At 50.8% G+C, this 7,174-nt stretch overlaps 1 protein-coding gene across 12 annotated transcripts in view; it reads left to right on the top strand.

The window, feature by feature from the left end:
• Positions 1-1,568: 1,568 nt before the first annotated feature.
• The window catches only part of HIC2 (HIC ZBTB transcriptional repressor 2), a 151,104-nt gene continuing 145,498 nt past the window's right edge, over positions 1,569-7,174 (top strand). For 2 of the 12 annotated variants that reach the window (XR_014559068.1, XM_083717333.1), the window contains exon 1: positions 1,569-2,068. The gene's annotated coding sequence lies outside the window, so the exon portion shown is untranslated. Of the gene's footprint in view, positions 2,069-2,665; positions 2,828-2,894; positions 3,161-4,368; positions 4,414-7,174 lie in introns of those variants that run through there. The other 10 variants (XM_083717335.1, XM_083717344.1, XM_083717342.1 and 7 more) reach the window with 9 other exon arrangements.

Raw genomic sequence — 7,174 nt, 5'->3', positions numbered from 1 at the left:
TATGAAAAAAGGCATGCCCTTTTCAGTAACACTCCATTCCATCCCTTCCCCTGCTTTTCTGCCACTCCCTCCCCATATTCAGTGGTCATGCAACATACTCAATCCCCATTCAGCTGTGCTTTGTTGCCCCTCCCTTACGATTAAGGTGTGTCTGTTTGCTGTAAGTCTGCAAACCTTGGGGTTCCCCCAGACCTCATAATTAACATCCCTCTTGTGCACAGATGAAGTTTTGGTTACATACCCACTTGGGATGAGTTAGCTCCCTATTAGTAAATTTGATAAAGCCCCTGTGCAGGTATCTGTCCACCGAGGGCAGTACTTCATGTATCTGGTGAAGGGGTCCCCCCAAAGTTTCTGCCACAACTGCGGCACAAATCCTATGCATGTGTTGACTCAAAACATGGCATGTCCTATGGCAGCCTTCAGCAACCCCATTTTCTCTCTCTAGAAGCTGGAAACTGCACCAGACCCAGCCAGCCAGCACAGCCATTCCACAAAAAAGGTTACTTCTCTGCGCTCCCCTATCCTACCAAACAGTATATGGAATTTAGTAAAATGTGAATTTTATTGAATTCTGCAGGGCTTTGGTGCTATATTTCTTCCCGATTCAGCACAAAAGAGTTCTGGAGAACTTGCCAGCTTGACATTTTGGGTGATCATCAAGGCTTGTCTGCAAAGCCCTCACCAGGTCTACTGTGAGACATGCCCCACTGAATTCAACGGGGCTGACTCCCAAGTAAGTGGGGCTAGGCTTGCAGCCTTAGAAGTTTCTAATTTCCTTATGGACCAACACATCTTCGCTTTTCATAGGCGATTGAAAGTGCTTAGGCGGCCAGCCTCTCCACTTTTACCCGAGAGCAAGTCTCACTGAAAGCAACCGCCACTGGATTTACTTCCCAGTAGACAGGCACAGAATTCCCCTGCGCTGGTTCACTCTCGGGAAACAGAGAGAAAAGAGGACCTTATCTCGGAACAACTTTAAACGAAGCTCATCCCTCCCCCCGACCCCATAATCCACAGGAGCGTCGCTGCCCTTAAGTGCTTTCAGGACCGTGCCCTCCTTGTCCTCCAGAACTTGCGCGCGTCAAAAACCAATCGTTGCGCGTGCATTTACACGGGTGCGCAAATATATCCCAAACCCGCAACATCTGCCAAGATGTATAAACACATACGAAGCTCCAAAAACAGAGCGGGCAACCCACAATCCGACTTCCCCTACCCCTTATACGCGGGTGTGGGTGCTTCCAAGACGCCCACCCTCCCCAAAAGAAAACTTGCATCCAAAAAAACGCACGAGCCAAAAGGTTCGCTCGCGCAACGATGGCGCGCCTTCCTTTTGCATTCCATCTACCACAGGCAGAATATATGGGAAGTTGGGGGCGAGGGGAGAGTTCGAATTAAAAAGGAATGAATGAATGACTGACCGAGGAGCCCCACTTTCCCTCCGCGCGCGGGGAAGACACGCGCGCCCGCTTGGCCAGCCGCGCTCTCCGCTCCGCTCTCCAGATGCCGGCGCGCAATTGGCAAGGGGGTGTGGTGGGAAGCGGGCGGCGAGGGTGTGCGCGCGTGTTTCTGGGCGCGTTCAAAAGGTGAGAGGGGACCTCCCCCTGCCCGCGCAGCCCCTTCCAGCTTTTGCAAGACGCATCGCCCCCAAATAGCAAAAATGATAGCAATAAACAAATGCAAACGCTGACCCCCCCGAAGTTGCAGAAGGGGTAGAGCCGTGGAAAGGCTCGTTTCTTTCTCCTCCTTTAGCGGCTCTTGCGCCTTCCTTCCCCCCATTCCACGTTTCCCCTCCGCGCACACCCCTTCCCCTTCTCTCTCTCCCTTTTTTCCCCCTCCTCCCTTGCCCATTTTGGCTTATATTCAAATGTGGGTCAGGGGTGAGCGGCTCCCAACGTCACCAGCTTACAAGATGGCGCTGAGAGGAAGGCTGTGAGATAAGGAACGGGCTGCTATAAGCCGGGAGGACAGGCGAGGAGCGAGGAGGCGGCGGCGGAGAAGGCGGTGGCTGCGACGGGGGACCCTCCCGGGAAAACCCCCTGGCCCCAAGCATGCCGGCGAAAAGGTAAGCGGCCGCCCGAGCGGGGGACTCCGGGGCTCCGCCGCGCTCCCGGCAGGGGGTGTGTATGCATGCCCGTGCGGATGCGCGCACACGTGTGCGGCGCTGGCCGGACCGTCGCCGCCGTTGCCCAGGTTTGCCTGGCGCTGCGCTGCATGCAGAGCCCGCCCCCCAAGTCCGCGCGGGGAGCCCACACAAAGGAAGGGCGAGCGGACTCCGCGCAGCGCGCCGTGCGCGCCGGAGAGGAGCCGAGATGGCATTTTGCAGCGGCTCCTCAATTGCACCGCCGGCGTGCAGCCCAACAACAGAACCCCGGCGTGTGCAATACATACATACACACATATATAGAATATTAACGTGCCTCCTTTTTTGTGTGTATTATTCTGCCCCCCCCTTCCGTTTTAATTTTTGCAAAGTGCGCTATTGGAAACGCGAGCCCTCGCAACTCGTCGTGGCCGCTCGCTTTGCAAACTTTGCCTGGCTCCCTCTCCTCTTCCTTCCCTCTTTGTGTGTGTGTGTGTGTGGGGGGGTGTTTTGCATTGCTCTGCCCTATGGCTGAGCCCATGCCTCCCGGGGGGAGGGGGAGGAGGAGGAGGAGGGGGCGGGGTAGAAGAGAGAGGGAGGGAGGGAGGGAAGGGGGCATTAGCCAAGCTGCTGCAGCTGCCGCCGCCGCTGCCTCCGCGTTGGACAAGCCCTGGGCGAAGGGGTGGGGGCCCCTGATGGACGGCTCTCCCCTCCCCCCCTCATTGATTCCCACTCTTGGAGGTGGGTGCAGCTAAGCAATTATTTTGAGAGAGGGGTGTGTGTGGGTGTGCGAGGGTGGGGGGCGCACATGGAAAAAGCGAGCGCCAGGGGGGCGTTGCATTTTGCATAGGCTTGCGTTTGTGGCAGGAGCGAGCCTTTCCTCCTGCAACTGGGGTGGGGGGAGGTTGGTTGGTTTGGAGGGGGGGACCCGGCAGGCTCGGGGAAAGGCTTGCGGAGGGGGGCGCTGGAGAGACCCGGCGTGGCATGGCCGTGGCTCGGGCTGGACCCTTCCTCCACCCCTCCGGTCTCCTCGCCGAAGCGATCCGCGGAGCCCCCCTCGATGGCGACGGAAAGGTGACCCCATCCCCACGACCTCCCTTTCTTCCCCCTCGGGCCGAGCCCCTCTTTCAAGCTGCGTTTGAACTTTTGCCACATCGCTTGCGCCTCCCCCCCCTCCTTCCTTTCCCCTCCATCTCCATTGAGAGCGAAAGAGACACAGGCGCTGTGGGGCGTTGTTAAGATCTGGGGGCTTTTGTTGCTGCTGCTGCGAAATTCAAAGGGACTAGAAACCGGAGGGTTGCCTTTCCCGGGCGGACTCTTGGGGTTCCCGCAGCAGCGCCGCCGCCGCCGCTGCCAGCCTTGCAGCCTCGAATCCCTTTCTGGAATCTATATAGATTTTCCTTTTTCTGAAATGTGCTGCTTTAAGAATACTCTCTCTGAAAGACGCACACGTTTCAGCAATGCGTTACTTTCATGCTGCCCGGGAGTCAGGCTTGCCCTCCCCCCCCCCGACTGAAAAGCCTCTCTTCTCCCCCCCCCCACCCCGGGAAAAAGAAACAATTGAGGAATAGTCTTAAGTAAGGACTTCAGTATATATGCGTGCAAAAGGCAAAAAGGAAACCCGAAGTTTGTGGATTTTCAACCAGAAAGCTTTCCCTGAGTTTGCTGTTGGTGGAGAAATGACATTTCTCTCTCTGTGTGTGTGCGCAGTTTTAGTCACTTTTGATGCTATTGATGAATGAAATGTGTGTTTCTCTCTGCATGGAAAAAGGCTCTCTCCCTCTCTAACTGGATGGCTGATATTTGCAAATGAAAGTCGCCCATTTGGATCTTGCTGAGAATCTTGGTTTTAGGGACCCTTTAAATGTGAATTTATGGAAGGGAAGAGGCTCAAAGACCTCCTGTTTTTAATTTCTCCCAGGTTGACATGGGTGCACCAGGGAGGGCAGAAGAGGGTGTCTGCACCTTAGTTCCCCCCCTCCAACACACTACAGTTTTTTTCCTTTATCAGAGATACCAGCTGGGTCCTTCTCTTCTAGTCATTTTACTCAGGATGACTGTTGGGTCATTGGTTGGGGAGGTGTTTTGAACTTTGCCCTTAAGATTTTTTTTTGGGGGGAAACCCAACTATTAAAAATTCTTATCCCCCCCCCCCCGCTTGAAAGGAAATAAAAATGTTTCCTGGGACCGTCGTGTCACTTAGGCCACTCTGTGAATTGTGTTTGCACATTGGAAGGAAGGCTGCATTATTTTGCATAGCGAATTCAGCCTTAAAAATTTGTACACTGAGAGATGCGTGGCAAAAGGTGATGTTGGTTTGAAGGCAGGTGGGTGGGTTGGGGAGTGGGGGGAAAGTTAAGGTGGTGGGGGAAGCCCTTTGGAAACACAGAACTCTTGTTTTGACCGCCAAGTATTTCTTGTTTTTTTATGTGTGTTTTTACGGAAGATAAAACACATTTTCATTAAGAGTGGGGCGATAGTTGCGTGAATAATCGAGTGGTGGAAAGGAAAGGGCTTATTTCAAACAAAAGGTTTGGGTTGTTTTTCCCCCAGAGCCAAACTTCCATCTTTTCATCAGGCGTCATAATTGGCTCTTTAGGATTGTGCTGTTGCAATTCCACATGCGGTCAGTGACATGAGGGGAAATTGACTTATTCCCATAACTGCTGGTCGCTACTTTGATGCTTTCTACCCAGTCTTGAATTGCGACAGTGCTTAGGTTGAATTCCTTTTTTTAAAAAAAAGAGACTTCTGAGTTTGGAAACAGAATACATAGTGGTTATCCTTTAAAAAAAATAAATTATTTTTTTTTAAGATACCTGAACCTAAATCAAGTTGATTTCACTGGGGTCTACAGAAGGTATTAAGTGGGTGCAGAAGTTGGAGTTTCTCTTTTCTTTTCTTTTAAAAAAATCCCAGCAGTGCCACCACCTGCTTCCGTCATGTCATCTCACCAACTGGGAATCCAAAATAAATTTGAGAATAAACCCCTTTACATTTGTTCATATGTTCTCTCCAGGGCATAAATCTCTCGTTCCATTGGGATCCAAATTCATTCCGCACACATGCACCAGAAATGCATTCTCTTAAGTGGGACTGGTGCAACGAAATACATGTTAGAAGTTGTGCTGTCATGCTGTTTCGGAAAAGTGACGTGCGTCAAAAAAGAGGGCGAGTTTTTAATCTTGACAGTCCTTAAGGGGGGGGATGCAAGTCATGCTCACCTTTTCAGATGTTCATGTACCTACTTCTTAAAAAAAAACGCAACACAAAACCCAGAAGCAGCAACTTCTGTGGGTTGGAAGAGATCTGGATCTCGCATGCCTTTTTCAAACTTCCCAAGATGTAAACATCCAAATAAATTTTTAGTTCTCTCTCTTTTTTAAAAGGAACTCTCCGTAGAGAATAGCACCTAGGTAAAAGAAACAGCATCAAGTTCTTAATTTGTGTAGGCTGCTGCTGCTTTGCTGAATGACTCGGTCTGGGAAACTTGTTATAGATACCTGAAAAGTGTGTTATATAGATGCCTGAAGCTTTAAGTTATCACGTGATAAAGCTTCTGTCCTGTCTGTCAGCCCTGGATAGTTTAGCAGAAGCAACTGTGTGATAAGGGAAGCCTCAGACCTGGGAGGTGGATGGGTGCTCTGTAATTGTTTGGCCAGGGTTTTAGATGGGTGGGGGTGGAAAGCTGAAATGTATTTACACCTAACCCTGGGTGCTGCAGTTCCAAAAATTTCCGTACAATGCTGCTGAAGTTATTGTTCTGATCACTGCCATGGGAAAAAAATAAGACATTTGATCCTATGGATGGTCTTTATTTTCCTTTTCGCTGTTGCAAAATGAAATTCCAATTTTGCATCGGCAGATGGCTCCTTTGAAAGCCCTGGCATGTTAATGGGAGATCTCTTTAGTAGGGGTTTGCCATTTCAGAAGAGAGTTTTATTTTTTATTGTAAGGCAAACCCACGTGTATTTCTTTTTCTACAGTTGAGTCTGACTTCGCCCCTTTAATTTGCTTGTTGTGTTAATCAGGAATCTCCTGCTTTCTTAAGGCTAGTGCTTCTGGTTTCCTCGCAGCTTAAGACCCCTCGCCTCCTTAGGGTGAGTTGGTTTCAACAATTCTACAGCAGATGTTGTCTTGGAAAGTTTTTTTTTTAAGGGGGGGGAAGAGGCGGAAACGCATTGCATTTGTGATTCAGCCATTATGCAGGCTGTGACAGTCTAAGCTCAATGGGGTCTGAAGAAGTGGGGGGAGGGGGGTCTTGCATTTCAGCATCACTGGGCATGCTGCCTCCGTTGGGCTCTGCGGCGAAAAAATTAACAGGGCTCAGCTGTTGAATTGCTTACGGAGAAATCCAAGCCCGGCTATAAAACCGGGGAATTTTTAAATCGTAATTGTATGGAAACCCTTTCCAGGGCTTGACTCTGCTAAAGGAGAAAAGTGGCAGTCGGTACCACTAAGGTTGTTCAAAGAGAGGTTTAAGGATTGCCTGTTGGCGCTTTGATAAAGCCCAGTGTGTTGTAATAAGAAAGCATGGATTGAGTCAACCCAGCCAGATTTTTTGCAGATAGTGGCATTTGGCCCAGTGCCCGCCTTCTTGGGGGCAGCTTAGCATGTGAGCGGTTCTAACACACAGCACATGCGGTTTTGCAATCTGTTGGAGCTTTTCTGCACAACATCCCCCCTGTTTTGCAAACGTGCCCACAGGCCCCAAAAGCTTCGGAAGAATACTGGATATTGTGTCTTCACAACTTGGATGTAGGAGACTCTGCAGACTGATCGGAAGCGGCTGTTGTTTATACCTGTGTGGCAGTTTCTGCAGCCAAATCCTGCCCTAACTGGACCTAGGACCTCTTCCCCCCCCCCCCCCAGGCTTCTTCTGATACCAGCATTCTAAAATAGTAGCAAATTGCCTGCGCGGTTTATTAGTTAGCTTTCCTGAGCGTCATGAGCAGGGACACCTATGTGTTTCCAGATGTTGTCAGACTACAACTCCCATCATGCCCCACCATTGGGCCTTGCATGCTGCGGCCGATGGGAGCTTTCTGGGCAAACAAAAGAGAGCTTCTCCTTTACTCAGGCCGTAGT

This window comes from Podarcis gaigeae (genome assembly GCF_964106915.1).
Source record: "Podarcis gaigeae genome assembly, chromosome: 16".
NCBI classification, from domain to species: Eukaryota; Metazoa; Chordata; class Lepidosauria; order Squamata; family Lacertidae; genus Podarcis; species Podarcis gaigeae.
This window is presented reverse-complemented; position numbering and strand designations above follow the sequence as displayed.